The sequence below is a fragment of the Ascaphus truei genome, chromosome 9, assembly GCF_040206685.1.
Source record: "Ascaphus truei isolate aAscTru1 chromosome 9, aAscTru1.hap1, whole genome shotgun sequence".
Lineage (NCBI taxonomy): Eukaryota > Metazoa > Chordata > Amphibia > Anura > Ascaphidae > Ascaphus > Ascaphus truei.
The window spans coordinates 50,050,496-50,069,708 of record NC_134491.1 but is presented as its reverse complement, the minus strand read 5'-3'; the positions used below and the strand labels follow the sequence as shown (position 1 = coordinate 50,069,708).

General features: G+C 39.7%; 1 long non-coding RNA gene across 2 annotated transcripts in view; it reads right to left on the bottom strand.

Moving 5' to 3' along the window:
- Positions 1 to 19,213, bottom strand: part of LOC142502977 (uncharacterized) — a 35,917-nt gene that overhangs the window by 13,183 nt on the left and 3,521 nt on the right. For both annotated transcript variants that reach the window (XR_012803903.1, XR_012803902.1), the window contains one exon: positions 1,662 to 1,822. This is a non-coding gene — a long non-coding RNA (uncharacterized LOC142502977). The remainder of the gene's footprint in view (positions 1 to 1,661; positions 1,823 to 19,213) is intronic.

Here is a 19,213-nt window from a genome sequence, read left to right as displayed (position 1 = left end):
TTCAGCATTATTCCACTGGTTTCCAAACATAAGCACTTCAAACGAAAGGAAATAATTCCTTGAAAAAGTTTTAAAAAATACAATTTCCTATAAGAGTTGCGCATGGAATTTATATAAGTTAGTTAATGACGCAGCCAGCGGCTCTTGTGAATCCATGTAATAAAGTGAAGAGGAGGCTAATAATTGCCTCCCCATTGGGTGCTTATTTGCTTGTCATTACCCAGAAACCTCGTCTGCAGCTTAACCACTGTTTGACATGTGACAATGTTGCGAATGAAGCAGGTTTGAAGATACGCAAACATACCATGGGTAATTTGTCTCTATACTTAGTACAGTAGAGGGGGGTTTTGTTAACTTTTCGCCCAGCACAACCATAATTGCATCTGTTATGTAAGCAAATAGGAACTCACTAATTGCATCTAATAATTGTGATGTTGTCTCTAGATGATTAGATAAACTTGGCCAGTTTAACCTTTTTGAAATGGGATGATGCAGCTATTCCCCAGAGCTATTCTTGCGGCTATACTCAGCTAAAGACCCATAGCTACTATCTCTTGCAGCTACCTTACTGGCTCCAACAGGCTTACTGCAGGTGGGGACTACAGATAGCAACAGTGACTGTCATGTCAAGACTTATCAGTAGTGTTTCCCCTTCCAATAATGCATGTGCTGTCTATTCCTAATTTCAGCCTCACACTGACCCCCCCAACAAATATGTAGCAGAAGATTGGATACGTTGAGTGAATATTTATATTGAGCATAGTTTGAATGTCAGCTTTTCAGATGGTCTCTTGTACGACAACTTTTTAATGTCATACTGTGGTTGCCACTTACATTTCCCCAATTCAATTCATTCTGCAACGACTGAATCAAATCTGTTAGTTCTAGTTAAGCCAACTCCAGACTGAAGTCTACTTCTTTTAATGTTATTTAATCACCCGCTTCATTAGTGAATGTGCCTGATTTATTATTCTCGTATAGATGTTGCTGACTAGGTTCCCCCTTTAAAGCTGCAGTTCAGTCTTTTTTTTTTTTTAATTTATTTTTTTACTTTAATAGTTTCATGTGGGAAATCTCTAATTACCTAAAGAACTGCATAGCTGCCGGTCAATTCGTTCTCCGTCTATTGATCGGCAAAGTTTGGCGACATCTTTAAAAATGGGGAATGTAAATCGTTGCTATAGGAACAAGCATGCTTGTTAAAATAGAATACAAGAAAATTGGTCTTTCAAAGTTGTTTTTTTTAAAACAGAAAATGCTAAAAGTATTTTTTCTTACTACAGAACTGATTTATTAAAAAAAACACACATGCAGGATATTGACTGAACTGCAGCTTTAAGCTACCAATGTTATACTGTGTCCTTTACATTTCGTACACTGCATGGAGAAAAGAGGAAACAAAACATCGGTATAATCCAGGGGTGCTCCACTCCAGTCCTCAACCCCCCCCCCCCCCCCCCACCACCCCCCAACAACAGGTCAGGTTTTCAGGATATCCCAGAATCCACGGAGTGTATTGGCAATAATGATGAGAAACTGCAAATCGCGAATCGCACTTTTTTGAGAATGATCCGCTGAAAGCCGCGGACTGAAGGAACCAGCCGTTCCGCTGCCGATCCAAAGTCGCCCCAAAAATTCGCCCATCTCTAATGAGGACTTACCAGTATTCTGTAAAGTTGCCTCATCCCCTCCGTCTCTCTGCTTTACATTTCACCATCCGTCTGAGCGGTGTCTTCTGCATGGTTTCGCTGTTTTTTTAGGTCAGTAGATATGATAAACGTCAGGTCCGTATCCTCGTGTTTGATGATATTGCTTTTTGGGTCTTTTGAACCAAGAGATGATACAAGTATAGTTAATTTCTCATTAGTTCACATAGTTGCAAATATTGCATCATGTGTTAATGCAGAGATATTTTCCAGTCCATGTGTAATGTCACCAGTGCAAACATTAAAATAGCAATTCCCGGGGTTTTTTTTCATTAGTTTTTTTTTTTATAAATACAGGACCACCTGCTTCCGGAGATACTTTCCTCCAAAAGGAGTGCCGGTATCTCTCTGCAATTTTCGGCATTTTAAAGATCCCGCGTCACGGGATTGTTATTTCTAGTTTACACGACACTGTGTGGTTCCCGGTCTTCTTATGTGATCCTTGCATTATTGATAGCCTCTTTAAAAATGTCAATTCTAGCATGAAGGTGTGTAACAGGGCAGGTGGAGGTCGGTGCTGGCACCTTTGATAATTATTTCCTTCTGTAAATTTCCTTGTGTGTCAAACCAACAACCAAAGAACTAAACAGTCCTACATTCGTTCAATTGTGGCATTAAACTAAACATTTTTATTACCAAAGTTTATTGGATGATTAAAGAGAAGACCAAGTCCCAGTATGTGATATTTTGTCATATCATCAGTTTATGGAGACTAAGGGCCACATGCAGAAAGCAGCGCTATTTACAATCTCGCCATTTTCCGGAGAAAATCGCGCAAAAAACAGCTGAAAATGGCGAGGTAGGAAAAAAACGCCATTTTTTTTTTCTATTTGCAAATCTCGCCGCGCGGCTGGCGAGAACCTAAATCTCTCCAGTGTTGAAAACGGCCGTATTCAGAGAGGCGCGATCGCCATCTAGCGGCTGTTCGCGCCAAAAAAATGGCGCGATTTTCAACATTTTGCTTCGCCAACAAAAGTTGGCAAGAAGCTGGAGCTCGGCGGCCGGTGGGGGAGAAAAAAAAAAACGCGATTTTTTTACAACAAGTTTCAACAGCGCTCATATCGCCGGTTGAAATTCTCCATATGCAGACAGGATTTTAAATGCAGTTTTTTTGACCTTTCTGCATATGGAGATTAAATCACGCCAAAAAAAGTACTATTTTTTACTTTCTCCAATTAATTCCACCGCTGCTCTCTGCATGAGGCCCTTAGTAACACACATTTAAACATATGTGTAACTGTAAGGTTATATAATTGTCCAGTTTATACTAAATCAAAGTAAGCAATAACACCTGGCATGATGTGTATTTAAGGCTACTGACACACGCCTGAGGTGTGTTTAAAGGCACCTGGCCAGTATTATAAGGGACGTTTATAACACTCCTTCCATGCACTTCGCTGATAGCTTATCATACATACACAATATCCGAAAGCAAAATATGTCCTTTAGTGCATTACACAGTAAAATATTGCCGTCACCTCTGATTCTTAATGTAATATAAATAAAAACTATACATTTTCAGCACTTTTATTTTTAAGGCTGTTCCAACATTTTAGCTTTAAAGCAGCTGTATTTCCCCTTTTTTTATTTACTATTATTATTATTATTATTATTATAGTAATATGTAAATCATGTGACAATGTATAATTCTACATTCTTACTTAAGTTTGCTGCTTCTGTTATAAATCTGTACAATTCCTGATTGTGTGCCTAACATAATGGCCGTTATATTTTTATGAGACATTTTCATTCACCAAACACTATCAATACCAGTCCTGTCGCAGTTAACCAGTTTCCTTACATAGGAGGGTGCACTGTAAGGGTGCGTTCGTGCAGAGGTGCTGCAGTTTCTACGGTAATACTCTGCACTTTCTTTTTTCACTAACATAATGGCCGCCTTTCAGTTTCAATCAATCTTTTAGTCAGTGTAACTCAGCAACTACAATGTATCCTTATATTACTAAGGTAATATTGTCTATTGTCACAGTTTCCAGCTCAAACTGTTGGGAACGTTGGCAACACATGATCACAAACAGGAAAGTGTTGCAAATATCTTGCACTGCTGGGGAGGTGGGTGAAAATCTACTAGAGAAATCACAGGATGCTTTTAAAACTCATTAAAAATGGCATTAAAAATTGAATTAGAAAAATTAAAAATTAAAAAACAGTCACTATTATCTAATACTACAGAACTGATTTATTTAAAAACCCCATATAAGATTTAACATGTTTTGCGGCTGGTTAGTTGTGCTCAGTGCAGTTTGGTAACTCATTTTTTATTGTAAGAACGAATACATACCCAGAACATAGTAAATAAAATTGTTAAATAAAAAGCTATACATTTTTTATATATAAGCAAAAGCAAATAAAGACCTAAGCAGGGAGTTCACCAGAGGTGGAAAGCTGGATAGGGAGACCCCCAAAGGTAGAGAGCTGGGTAGGGAGTCCCTCAGAGGTGGAGAGCAGGGTTGGGTGACCCCCAGAAGTGGAGAGCTTGGTAGGGAGACCCCAGAGGTGGAGATCTGGGTAGGGAGACCCCCAGAGGTGGAGAGTTGGGTAAGGAGTCCCTCAGAGGTGTAGAGCTGGGTAGGGAGACCCCCAGAAGTGGAGAGCTGGGTAGGAAGACCCCATGTAGTGTGCACTCAGTTACCCAAATGCACAAAGTCTCAATGGTCTCCAGTTGATGTAGAATGGAGAGCTAAATAGCACTATGCACATGTACCATAGGAGATACCAACTATGTTGTAACATGGATACATAATTGTAATAAATGATAGACAAATCCCTCTAATAGTAGATGGTAAGTAATGTGATTAGAGCTTAAAATGTATCTTTAATAGTAACAACAAATAAAATGCTGTGGGGCCGCTAACATTAGTTCGATGGAATATATTTAAAGTAGTCTATAAATGTACCTTCCAAGAGATAGAAGAATATATCTCTACAACTCTGTCAGGTTGTATGTGTTTCCTGTGAGGTACCCTACTTATATAGGAGATATAGCGTATCTCTGCAACCTCTATATCAGGCTTTATAAAGTACTGTACTGTAAGGTTGCTAGTTTGTTAAAAGCAGTCAGGGGGCTGTGTAGTAACAGCACCAGAACATTACTCAATCTAACTAACAGTCTGGATAACAAATGGTATAAGTGTCAGTCACCAGAGCGGTAATTAGAGGGATAACTGCACTGAACAGGCGGCCTCTCAAATATCAGAGGTGCTGCTTTTATCAATTAGGGAGCTTTCTGGCAGGGCCATACCCAATTCCTACTGTTTGGGCAGCATAAAATGGTGAGGTGCACCAAAGTAGGGTGAAACCTCAGTCAGCTGTGTACATACCTAAATGCCCCCTGTGCCCCCTACATTCTGTCCACGACATCCATCTTTCCTCCCACCTTATTACCTCCTCTCACTCTCGCCTGTAAGACTTCTCCCGTGCTGCCCCCTCTCTCTGGAAATCCCACCCACACACCATCATACTGTCCCCCAGCATTCAGATGTTTAAAAACTCCCTGAAAACTCATCTTTTCAAGGAAGCCTACTCCCCTTCTCTCTAACATCCAACTCCCCTCCCTCTCCAACCACATTGGGACCAGCTGTGTGGCTGGACCAACCTCCACCCTATGTAACAATCACCCCCCCCCCCAAACCTTAATGGTTTCAGCTGCCAGACTGGGCCATATTCTAACCTGAGACACACCTTATCCTACAATAAGCAGCCACCTCACCTTCTTGTTTCATCATTACACCTCATTCCCTCTAGACCAGGCCTGCACAACTCCAGTCCTCGAGGGCCGGAAACAGGGCAGATTTTCAGGATATCCCTACTTCAGCACAGCTGGCTCAATGAGTGGCTCAGTCATACTGATGATTGAAGAACAGACAAATAAAGTGACCTTGTGCCCAAGGTTGCAAGGAGCCAACACTGGGATGTGAACCGTGTTCACTTGCTTCAAACGCAGTGACATGACCACTGAGCTCCTCCTACAGCCCTGGCTAGATTTATTTCTAAAGCTGAGTAAGGTTTTATATATTGAAACTCCCAAAGTGCCTCATCCATCCGTCGTCCCTGTTTCCATCTTTAGTTTTCCATTCAATCTCAGGTATATTTAGGTTGAGGGAAAATATATTTATATGTGCAGTAGTTTATTAAATAACTGTGTTCTCAAGGCAAAAAGGGAGTTTGGGGAAATGTCTCTGCCATACGCTTTCTGAGCCTTTCTATAGAAAGGAACATTTAGGAGACAATGAAATGTCACCATTCTGTTCAAAAATACACAGAATGAGGATTGGATTGTGATATAACTATGATGTTCCAGTAATTAACCTACAATCTTCTCTATCCACAAGGTGTGAGATATTTTTTTCTATTATCCGCTTACAAAGAGTATTTGTTTTTTTCAGTTTTATTATTTCCTTTTTTTTTTTTAAACTGGTTAATGAGAAGACTTTTGCTTTGGAGACCTAGAATTCCAAATCTTTCAGCACCAGTCTTCTTTGGACAAGAATCATACGCCTCACACACATCAAGATGCGGAAGATCCCTTTTTTTTCCCCTCCTAAAGCAGCATCTGGCTTCTTGGCAAACCGATTATGCCGTTGTACTGGTGACTTTTGGAGTTGCCTCCAGGTTTGTCACATGGCCGTTCTGAGCACAGGCTTCCAATGTTTGGCATATGTACTGTAATTTCCTTTTGATTCGCTTCTGCGTGCCACAATGCGACAGACTTCCACAAAAAAAAGGAAGAGGTAGGATACTGGAACAATGGGAAAGATAAGGGATGGAAAGTTAGGTCTGGTGTAGAGGAAAAGTATATGAGGGATAATAAAGATATTTTTTGCAACATATACGCTCCGTGTCTGCAGATATTCACAAGCCTATTAATGCATTTGTTTATTTGCAACATCTTGTGGACATTTTTGTATTTTCATCTTTTTTTATATAAGCAGTCAAAGCAGACAGCATTGTAGTATAGAAAGCAACAATGTATAATGTATAGAGCAGTATCAGCAACAAATATACGTACACAAGAGCATAGAGTCTGGTGATGGAAAACTAAAAAGTTAATGTTAAAGCTGCCATTCAAGCAATATCCTACATGTGTGGGTTTTTTTTTTTTTTAAATAAATCAGTTCTGGACTATGTAAAAATACTTGTAGCATTATTATTTTTTTTAAACAATATTAAAGAAATGTTTAATGTATTCTAATGTAGCAAGCATGTTTGTTCCTATAGCAACCATTTACAAAGTCACATCCTCTTCCCCTAATGAAACAGGATCACCTCTTTGAGCCCTGCCCTCTCTAGCTGTGAACCAATTGAATCTAGTGCCTGCCTGGTCACTTTATCTTCCTCACAGAACTTTGGCTGTCAGTGCAGCATAAGAGGACCGAAGATGCATTTAATGAACCCGAGCCGAATCTTCGATGATCGATCACATGAGAACAGATTGCTTGGCAACTTAGCTAATCACTTGTCAGTGGGCACAAACTGCAGCTTTAGCACAGTCTTGAATTCGGTCAGTGACACTGTGTGCTCATTTGCAAGTCATTTCCCAGAATCCTTGGCTGCAGTGGAAGCATTGCCTGCTAAGAGATAATGGGGAAGGGCAGGGCTGCAGACCTGCCTGAGACACAAGTGAATATGCTCACACATGGTATTTTTATTTGCTGTGCCCGGTACGGTGGAGGGTTGTTGTCACTTTTTTTTGTACCCTCCATAACTTATTTAATGGAGGGTAGTTCCTGGAAGGCTTTTCATTCCAGTCTTTCTTCTGAATGACATTAAATATTCCATGAAATGCAGATTTTAAAAAGGATGCCACCTGTGAATCTCAATGAATTGCTGAAAAAAAGTTGTTTTGCAAAATGTTACCTGTGTAACCAAAAAGGGGTAACATTTTAAATCAATATGCCTTCATTGTCGCGATGTTTTTTGTGTGTGCTTTCCATGAAACTCCAAGGAAAAATATACATGAAGCAGGAACTGTTTATACATATTTATATCTATAAATATGTATACACAGCTTTATACAGAATATAAGCTATTATCATACAAAATAAAAAATGCACAGAAAGAAGAATCTGCGCAAAAGAGCTCACACACAGGGAAGATTTCTTGACACCATTAATAAAATTCCTGCCTTTCTAAACCTTTATTGTACGTTTAAAATTGGTCTGTAATTAAAGACAATCTATTAAACCTTTTTCCAGTTTAAATTATTAATGGTCATTAATAATATTATTCTACCGAGACGTTGAAGTGGGACAACTTTGAGATGGATGAGTTTTGAGCCATAATAAAAACACATCTTCTATATACAGTAACTAAAAAAAAAAGGAGAATACAGACCAAAATGTCAAATTTTAACATGGTTCATCCTCTTACCAAGGAGCTTATTCTTTATCCATTGAAGTGGCCAGTTGGTTCATCTTCGAAAGGTATTCACCATTGAAGTCAATGGGAAATTTTGACGGAAAACAACCTGGTCGGATGATTTGGTAGATGTAGAATAAGCTACTAAATGTTAACAAGTAATGACAACATTCTTCTGCCAGGCTCTATGTGTGAGATTCTGCTATTTAGTATTTAACCCAGGGGGGCTCAACTTCAATCCTCAAGCCCCCCTAACAGGTCACATTTTCAGGGTATCCCAGCTTCAGCACAGGTGGCTCAATCAGAGGCTCAGTCTGAGCCTCTGATTGAGCCACCTGTAATGAAGCAGGGACATCCTGAAAACATCACCTCTTGGGGGGGGGGGCTTGATGCCTGGAGTTGAGAACCCCTAATTAACCCGATAAATAAAGAATATATGATGTAGTCGAAAATATCACCAAGACAATAACATTAAGGGGTAAATTGTATATATGATGAAGAGGCTGTTTGGGCCATTTGGGGATGACAATAAACCTGGACTTCAATAAGGATTTCCGTCACAAACGGCTGCTTTGGGGTATATAGACTATACACCGTAGTCTGGATGGGGAACACTGGTTTGCATATAGACTCTGGGGAGAGCAAAACATAAACAACAATATCATTAAACATCTACCTGTCCCCGTGTTTTTCAAAAGAGGTTACTAGGAATCCGTTAGGGTTCCCTGAAATTCCAGGTCGTTCGAAAATTGTACCAAATACAGAAGAGTTTACAATGCATCTGATCTCAGACGCGCTATTAGAGCGGGTTGGGGTTCCTTAGAATGCATCTGATCTCAGACGCGCTATTAGAGAGGGTGGGGGTTCCTTACAATGCATCTGAACTCAGATGCACTATTAGAGAGGGTTGGGGTTCCTTACAATGCATCTGATCTCAGTCGCGCTATTAGACAGGGTTGGGGGTCCTTACAATGCATCTGATCTCAGACGCGCTATTAGAGAGGGTTGGGGTTCCTTAGAATGCATCTGATCTCAGACGCGTTATTAGAGAGGGTTGGGGTTCCTTACAATGCATCTGAACTCAGATGCACTATTAGAGAGGGTTGGGGTTCCTTACAATGCATCTGATCTCAGACGCGCTATTAGAGAGGGTTGGGTCCCTTACAATGCATCTGATCTCAGTCGCGCTATTAGAGAGGGTTGGGGTTCCTTACAATGCATCTGATCTCAGATGCACTATTAGAGAGGGTTGGGGTTCCTTACAATGCATCTGATCTCACACGCGCTATTAGAGTGGGTTGGGGTTCCTTACAATGCATCTGATCTCAGACGCGCTATTAGAGAGGGTTGGGGTTCCTTACAATGCATCTGATCTCAGGCGCGCTATTAGAGAGGGTTGGGGTTCCTTACAATGCATCTGATCTCAGACGAACCAGATGCCCTAGTTGCCAGCTCTAATTGTGAGTCATAGATCACATGCAGCTGGGCTGCGGTCACTTGGACAGCTTGTTTTACACAAGGCAGCAAAGCTCGGAGACACTGCGTTTAAAGTTGGGTGCGATATATTTATTAAATATAATAATAAAGATAAAGCTATCCGCTGCCACAGGGGTTCTCATCTCCAAGTCTCAAGACCCCGCAACAGGTCAGGTTTTCAGCATATCCCTTCTTCAGCACAGTTGGCTCAATCAGTCCCTGCTTCAGCACAGGTGGCTCAATCCATCCATGCTTCAGCACAGGTGGCTAAATCAGAGGCACAGTCTTCGACTTTGACCTGTGCTGAAGCTGGGATATCCTGAAAACCTGACCTGTTGGGTGGTCTCGAGGCCTGAAGTTGAGAACCCCTGTTATAAGGTGTTTCCATCCCCTCTACATAAAACAATGAAGGTTTAGCGTTGTCATAATTAAATAGTGATACAAGTAACATCACACTTCAGCCATAGAATGGATAGTAACAACAACAATGATACATGTAATTTTTCCTAACAAGTTATTTAACCGAGTAAAAATAGAATATGTAACTCTCTTAAGGAAGTGTGTTCCTGTGTCATAAGCAGGCTTAGTAGTTAGGCACTTAAATCTCTGTGTTACGCAAACTTGCAATCTCCGTGCAAGCATGGGCAAGTTCAGAAATGTGCATTAGTGTTTTATCAGCGGTAATGAAGTACACAGTGCCAGCATGAGAGCAAACTTTATTTTACAAAGACAGATTAATTTAGAGAGAGAATTTATAGTGGCGATGAAAGGGAACAAAAAAAAGGGGCAGACTTGCCCACTCTTTCTTAATTTTAAGTGTATTATACTTTACTTTAATTATTTATGAGGCAACCAGCAGTGGAAACACAAGGGGCATGGAAAATGTATGTTAATATACTCATTATTCTTTTTTTTGTTGTTGCTATTATTACCAATGCAGCACTTTAGCAAATTGCAAAACGAGATACAACATCGTTTGGATAAGGATGCACAAGTCTGTAGCAGGCTACATGCTAGGACCCCTAATTAATACATCTTATTCCCTACTCATCAAACTATTTCTAACAAAACTGTTTGACCAATCACAAGCAGTACAGCACTTGCCTATTGTATGGCGTGTAGGGTGCGTGCAGAATGTATAACTATGTACTGTGTGTCACCCTGCCCCTGAGTATAATGCTCGTGGGGGGTAACTGCTCGTCTGTGTGTGCAGACAGCATGGGTGGCATAGCTGTCAATAACTGCCGGAGCTTCCAAAGTCACGCCCCACAATGCCTTGCTGCTGTGGATACAAAACATTGGGAGAAGCAACTTTGGAGGCCCCTGCTTTAATTGACAGCTATACCAGGGGTGCGCAAACTGGGGGCCGCGAGATATTCTGGGGGAGGTGCGGCAGTTACCGAGCCACGCGCTTCCCCGAAGGCATTTAAATGAAATGCTGGGGATCACGCGAGGCCTCTGTAACTTCCCTTACCTTAACTTTCCAGCGACGCATCACCATGGCAACCCGGCATCAAATCACGCAGTGGGGTCATGTGAAGTCACGTTTCCATGGCAATGTGATTTTACGTTGGCATGGCTATGTGATGTCACATGGCCCCCGTTGCGTAGTTGGATGCCAGAGGCGAGCAGGGGGAGGGGGTTGCGAGCAGGGGTTCAGAGCCGGCAGGGGAGCGCAGGGAGAAAAGTTTGCGCACACCTCAGCTATACCATTCACGCTAATGTGCAGTTTGGGGCCTTACTAAGTGCACAGTCCCCACATGGGCTCAAGATCCGCTATACGGCATGGGATCTGCCATTATATTGGGGGGGGGAAACTTCTTAGAGACACCTCATAAAACCCTAGGGGTTCGCAAACCTCCTCTTGAGAATTACTGTTCTAGAGTTTACCTAAGACAGTCAATGGAAGGAATACAGGGATGGTGCAGTTATAATGATGGTATATACACATGCTGTAACAGCATAAGGGCTTGAAAGCAGAAGGGAATGCTGCTGTAATGTAGTTTCATTAAATGTAGCACAGTTAAAGAAGTAAGAGAAGGGAGTTAGGGAAGGGAACCAGCTCGGATGAAAAGGTTATTACAAGACTTGGGAGGGTTGTCATCTAGTGGCAGGATGGGAGTTTAATAAGCAAGATGCTGTAAGGGAGGATGGTTTCAATCAGGACAAGGGAAACAGGGGGTGCAGGAAGGAGGCATGCCTGGGCAGAGAAATTAGTGCTCATAGAGGAACAGGACAATATTAGGGATGAGATATCGAGGGGCGTAAATGAGTATAAAGAATGGAGGGGAATCTGAAGTCATTGTATTTCTCTTTCCTTTCTTTCTATTTAAATTAGCATGAATGTTAATAAAACTAGAAATATTCGATGGTTTATTCTAGAGCCGTGCTGATGTCTTCAAATTTGCATGCCAATATTTTTCAGGATTTTCTACCTAATCTTGCATTTATTGGGATTTTTTTTTTTTTTTGCAAAAGCTTCCATTGTTTAGAAATGCTTGAAAATAACCTTAAAAGCTGTGTTTCTCCCAGATTACTGTAACCCTTTGCAAAAATAGCCATATCATTTATTTATAAAAATGTTTTACCAGGAAGTAATACATTGAGAGTTACCCCTCGTTTACAAGTATGTCCTGGGCACAGAGTTATGATGACAAATACATGGTTACAAATACATAGTTACATTAAGTGATACATTATATACAAGACATTGCATGCACAGTAAGGCCTGGGACATAGTGCTTTGATCCGGGCTGAGGCGCGCTGAGGCTCAGGGAAAGCGCTGCTTTCCCTGGCCTTGCACAGCGCGCCGTCCGTGGGCGTGTCAGGGGCGGGTCTGGGGGCGGGCCAGCGACGTCACAGAGCTGGTTCGCCCTCATTGGGCGAACCGCTCACGTGACCGGCCCTGCGCTCCGGCGAGCGCCAAATTTCAAACCTCCATCAGACACACGCTTCCCCAAGCGTGCGCGAGCCCCTGCTAAAGCCACTCTCATTGCGGCTGCAGGGGCTCAGTGCCGAGCAGCAGCACGCCTCAGTACGGGTCAGCGCATAAGCGCTGACCATGCCCGAGGCCTAAGAGATAATATATGTTATAGGCGTATGTAACCGTTACAGATCACATTAAAATATGAGACAGCTTTAGTTTTGAAAGAGGTCCACGTGACCGGAGTTAAGCAAATGTCTTCAAATTTTCTTCACACAAAAAAATTAATCCGTGAATGTCGCTTGAGTTTGCAAATATCCGCAATGAAATTGCACATCTCTAGTTTTAGGTATTTCACATTGTGTTTGACACTCGCCAAGCTCTCTACTTTAAATTCTATCCATGTCCACAGTCCCCAGCCCTGCCACCGCAAAGCTTTAAAGTGCTCAGGCCCCCCGACCAACAGCCAACTCAATTACAATTCTACAAAGCTGTGTAAGATTCATTCTTCTTCTTCAGTTCAAACACTTCTAAATGTAGTCATTGTTCAAGTAGAGTTGGCAGAGATGTATCTCTCCTTGCTCATTTTCATGGCCACACTTTACTAGCTCTGTATATCTGGGCCTGCCCACCTATTGCATAGTTCAATTGCCCACCTCAATGATGTTGAAATGATGTCAACATAATTTAGTCCGGGAGTGGTCAACTCCAGTCCTCAAGGGCCACCAACAGGTCAGGATCCCCCTGCTTCAGCACTGTTGTCTTGGTGATATTTTCAACTATATCAAATATTTGTATTAATCGGTTAAATCAGGGGTGCTGAACTCCAGTCCTCAAGCTCTCCCCTCTCCCCCCAACAGGTTAGGTTTTCAGGATATCCCTGCTTCAGCACAGGTGGCTCAATCAGTCCTTCCTTCAGCACAGGTGACTCAATCAGAGGCTCAGTCTTTACCTCTGATTGAGCCCATCTGTGCTGAAGCAGGGATATCCTTAAAACCTGGCCTGCTGGTGGTCGTTAAGGACTGGTCCCTCCTGCCCTAGAGGATTCATAGCTTAAGGTGTTGTATTTATCTTTACCAAATCTTAACTCTTCAGTGATACAATCATAGTACCAAAATGTTACTTATTAACAGCTGCCACAAAGTAGTCTTCTTAGATCTATTTCACTCTACAATAACTTGCTCATCTATTGTTAAAGCTTGGTCTGACCGTAGCCAATATCATGATGGATATGTTGAAGTCCCTAACTGCTCTTGTTGAACTTTTCCTGAATGCTGTTTCCTGTGAAGGGATTGGCATAGTGAGGTACAGTACATAAAGTCTGCTGCACACAAATACAGAACAGATAATGGAATGATCCATTGGCACCCCGATAAGGACCAGGTGCCATTTGGCTGGATCACCAACTTAAAAGGAATCATGTTAAGGTAGTGGCCAGCCATTAGGGTTCATGTTTCATTTCTGGAGGGTCCCTGCAGTTGTGGCTTTGGAGCACTTTGGTATAGCAGTATTTCTCAGGCTATTGCATGAAGCATTGAAGTGGCAGGCGGCTGAATATAGTTGCTGTATTCTGTTATAACCAATGTATGTGCCCTGAGTGTCACAATTACAGGTAGAAGGCTGATAATCCACTAGCCCTAACAAACACACATTAAATCAGCACTTCATTATTAGGATTCACCTAATAAAATATAACTTGGTGGGTAGAAAGCAATAATAAGTATGAATACACACGTTCAACCCTTTAAATCATCTTGAACCTCTCATTGAGTCACCACCATGGGCTTACACCAATACATACACTACCCCACACTAGAGATATGCAAACTTTTCGCTGAGGTTTGCGAACCAAGTGAAATTTGCCTATTTGCCAAAAAAACTCATGACTTGGAGTCAGGAAGGAATTTATTTTTCCCCTTATGATATATCATTGGATAATGTCACTGGGGTTTTTTGTTTGCCTTCTTCTGGAGCAATATACTGTAAGTATAGATATAGGATAAAGTATCTGTTGTCTAAATTTGGCATAGGTGGAAGTCGATGGACATATGTCTTTTTTCAACCTCATCTACTATGTTACTATGAAAATAAGCTACATTCTGGTGAGAAGTGCTAGATTGGTGAAATTATGAGACAAGTGAACTTTCACAAACATTTTCCAAAAATGCAAAATAGTAGGCGATAAATGTTGCCACACGTATTTGAAGATATTTGCGCATCTCTATGCCATACCCGCTCATACTGAGTTGGAAAGACACTCGGTATACATTATGTGGTTATGCTGCATTGAAAATGGGCATTAAGTGAAATCAACATAGCAGATTAAAACAAAGTATGTGCATTAGTGTTAGATATACAGTAACAAACAAAAATGAGCAGTAAAAAGTGAACAGATGCATCTTTATTAGTAAACGTCTACTAAAATAAATTCAATCTATCCATGGAGTAAACGAGTATTAGTGATAACATGAGATGATGAGCTAGGTGTATGGATCACAACACAAAAATAAGTAACTAGAGTTAGAGACAAACAGTGGAGAGAGAGGAACAGGGACAACCCGCAGGGAAATGGATAAACTCAGTGAGAAAGATGGAAATCTAGGAAGGTGGGGATAAAAAGCATGAGCCAAATGTATAGAATGCTAGAGACTGGAAAGAGAGAACATGGAGGAGAAACAACAGGAGTTGAATTGATGGTGCAGGGTGAGTTACAGGAGAGGGACAGCAAGTTGTTGAAATAACTTAAACTCAAGGGAAAGATGTGAATACGAAATATGTCTATGTAATTACATAAAGCAGCATACAATGCCTAATCTCAAATGAGTAACACATATCCTTGATTTATAATCTTGCATTGTTGCCCTTTTTATATATTCTGCCTAATGTATTTTATTCTGATTTACACAAAATATAGCATAATGTCTCCCAAGCACCTTCTCCTTGACATTTAAATCTATACTGATTCCTAATGGTGGCTTTGAAGACATGGCTGGTTGGTATCATCTTTAGATGGCCTGAACATCTTACATAGTTACATAGTAGATGAGGTTGAAAAAAGACGTAGGTCCATCAAGTTCAACCTATGCTAAATTTAGACAACAGATACTTTATCCTATATCTATACTTACTTATTGATCCAGAGGAAGGCAAACAAAAAACCCCATTAAGGGGGGAAAGTAATTCCTTCCTGACTCCAAGAATTGGCAATCGTATTAATCCTTGGATCAACATCCTTCCCATGTATACTTATTTGGTATATCCCTGTATACCTTTCAAATCTAAAAAGATGTCCAACCTTTTTTTGAACAAATCTATTGTATCTGCCATCACAGTCTCCATAAGTAATTAATTCCACATTTTAACTGCCCTTACTGTAAAGAACCCTTTCCTTTGTTGCTGGTGAAATTTCCTTTCCTCCAACCTCTAGAACTTGAGCAGTTTCCAAGTCTAAAGCTTGTGTACAGCTTTTATTGATCCATCACAAGCTATTACTTTCTACAAAATAAACTTGTTTTCTCCATGAGCTATATGTCCACCTTTTGTTAAAAAGTTTTATTTTTATTGACCCATAATCAACTTTTCATCTTCAACAACCCGTGTTTGCTATCCTACCTTTAGCACAGTACCATTTTCCCCATCTACATGTAATGCAGTTGTTTTTCAAAGGAAAATATATACAGTGTAGATCGTTTGACAAAGGGCTTAAGGGTGAGTACACCATTTATATTTATAGAATCAGGTTCATCTGATTGGAAAAAGACAAACAGGTGGATACAAAGAAGCCGATTTCTCATGACAGCCTTAGAAAATGCAGTACTCCAAATTGAACTTTTCACAAGACCACCTCTGGGCTCAATGACCCCAAAATAAGACCCTGCATGAGACCAGTAAAGCATTACTTGGGCTTGCTGGTATACTGAACTTTGTGTCAGATGTTATAACTGCATTAGTAAATAATTACAGTATCTGGGTGACTGGTTTTTGCAATTCACTTAATACAAGAAAAGCTACTTTCAAATCTAAGACCTTCAAACCCATAAGAGTGTCATTCTCAGAACGTATGGCCGCATGGTTTGCATTCTCACTTGGACACTGGAATTTAAGGCTGGAGAGGACTGTGAGAAGCAATTTCAGTGTCCGGAATAGGGTTATTGAAATGGGAAGGTGGGTTCCTGTGCTGTGTGTTATATTCTTGCTGATCCCAGGAATAGAGATTTCTACCTGCTGGTTTGTTGTGTGTGGTTATAAAGAGCATATCTAGAAATACTTTCTGCCTCTTTCATACTGAGCTGCACACACACCCATTAAGGCATCCTATGTTCACTTAATTTTCTTTTCTTTTTTTTTTTTGCTGTCCACTGTTTATGTCATTAGCTGCAAACAAATAGTTGTTACACAAAAAAATCCTTTATTGTTCATAAAGAGCATGATGCTTAAAAAAAGATGGGCTGTAGGGTTCAAACTAATCATTTGATTAAATTCAGATTACAATATTTTGATTGCTGTGGTCTAAGGGCTTTTATCTAAATTAAGTCATTGCCCTTGTTTTTAGAGGCACACATATATATATATATATGTATATATATATATATATATATATATATATATATATATATATATGTATATATATATATATATGTATATATATATATATATATATATATATATATATATATATATTCTCAAACAATAGACGCACTAGTGACCGTACCCCAAATACCTGTCCTGTGCTGAATCAGGGACTGATTGAGCCACCTGTGCTGAAGCAGGGATGTCCTGAAATCCTGACCTGGTGGTGGCCCTTGAGGACTGGAGTTGGCCTCCCCTGCTGTTTTAAGAGACTATATGCTCCATCCCACTACAAGCAATGAGTTCTCAGTAACCCGGTCCTGTCATATAACAAGTCCCATATAATGCCCTTGAGTCTGTTCTGCAGTACTTGACAGGTATGATTTGGTACTATATTTTGACATTGATGGGCTGTATTAGAGTTAATGGCATCATTCTGCTTCTCATTATTAATTATCTTTGTGTTTGAATAAAGTATGTAATCTTCTCTTCAACCACACCATTGAAATAGTTGCCTTTTTCAATTAAGAACTGTCTTGAGCATGAGAACAGCAGTACGTTTTCCTAATGAAGATGCATTATATTTTCTCTTTAAAAAAAAATATATATATATATATAATGACACATTCTTATTTTTATCCCACACTATAGTTTATAACAGAGAACCCTGCATTGGGATTTATATATAGGAATACCTCCAGGATTTAATGGAATTAGTGTTGCGGAGATTTAAAAGAAAATATTAACTCGCAGTCACTATATTTATAAGCTACATAAAGCAACTTTATAGTTGTATCTGAGCATTTCATATATTGTATTATTAAATAGACTATATGACAGACCACATCTCTACATTGAAAATATATATATATACACACAAATATATATATATATATATATATATATATATATATATATATATATATATATATATATATATATATATATACACCATACATACATATATGTATGTGAATATATCTATATATTTATACATACAAACAGATATATATATATTCATACAGGATTTGAACCCACCTTGATTTACCTGACGGAGTGCCTTGTTCTCATCTATTCACTGTGTGTGTGTGTGTGTGTGTGTGTGTGTGTGTGTGTGTGTGTGTGTGTGTGTGTGTGTGTGTGTGTGTGTGTGTGTGTGTGTGTGTGTGTGTGTGTGTGTGTGTGTGTGTGTGTGTGTGTGTGTGTGTGTGTATATATAGATATAGTCATATTTACATACATATAAGTAAATATATCTATACACACACACACACAGTGTATATATATATATATATATATATACACACACACACAGATATATAGCTATACACAATATATATGTGTGTGTATATATATATATGAATATATATGTATATATATATATATATATATATATATATATATATATATATACACATACATACATACATACATACATACATACATACATACATACATACATACATACATACGGATTGGTTTTAATAGAGAGCCACGAAAGTACAGCTGACTATGCTTTTCCAGTACAACTACGGTTTTCTAGTATTCGCCATGTAATTTTGCAAAAAGCAATTGTATGATTACGTTGGCATTTATATATCTACATGTTATTATAGTTTTTAGCAGTCATCATACTAGGCAGGTTTCATCAACAACTGTTCAGAAGTAGAGCACAATGCACACTGTCCCCTCTCTCCCTGCTCAGAAAAGCACCAGGTTTATCAGGGAGGATAAGGTTACTCTAGTCTGCTAAAACCATTTCATTTTCAGATTTGTCCTTGGATGAAAAAAAAAACAATACCCAGATATAATAAATGTTAATTATTTACAAGACAGGCGCTGATGTAGTGAAGGTGTGACCTCTAGTAAATGCACATTTTATATGCCACAATATACTATGGCAAATTATTGTAATCAGTCAGCGGTTAAACCAGATCTACAAATAACAGCAAAGGAGATTTTCGATTGTATCCCTAGTTTGTCTCGTCGGATTACCTCCTATCGATTCGTATGACATGGTTACAATTGATGGACACCCAGTAAAACCTTCAAAGCAACTGCATTTTAAAAGATATTGTCAATGTTATTTACATCATTTGCTAAAACAGTTGTTAAGACAAACTTTCTAAGGGCGGTTATTTAAAAAAAAAAATCAATGACTGAT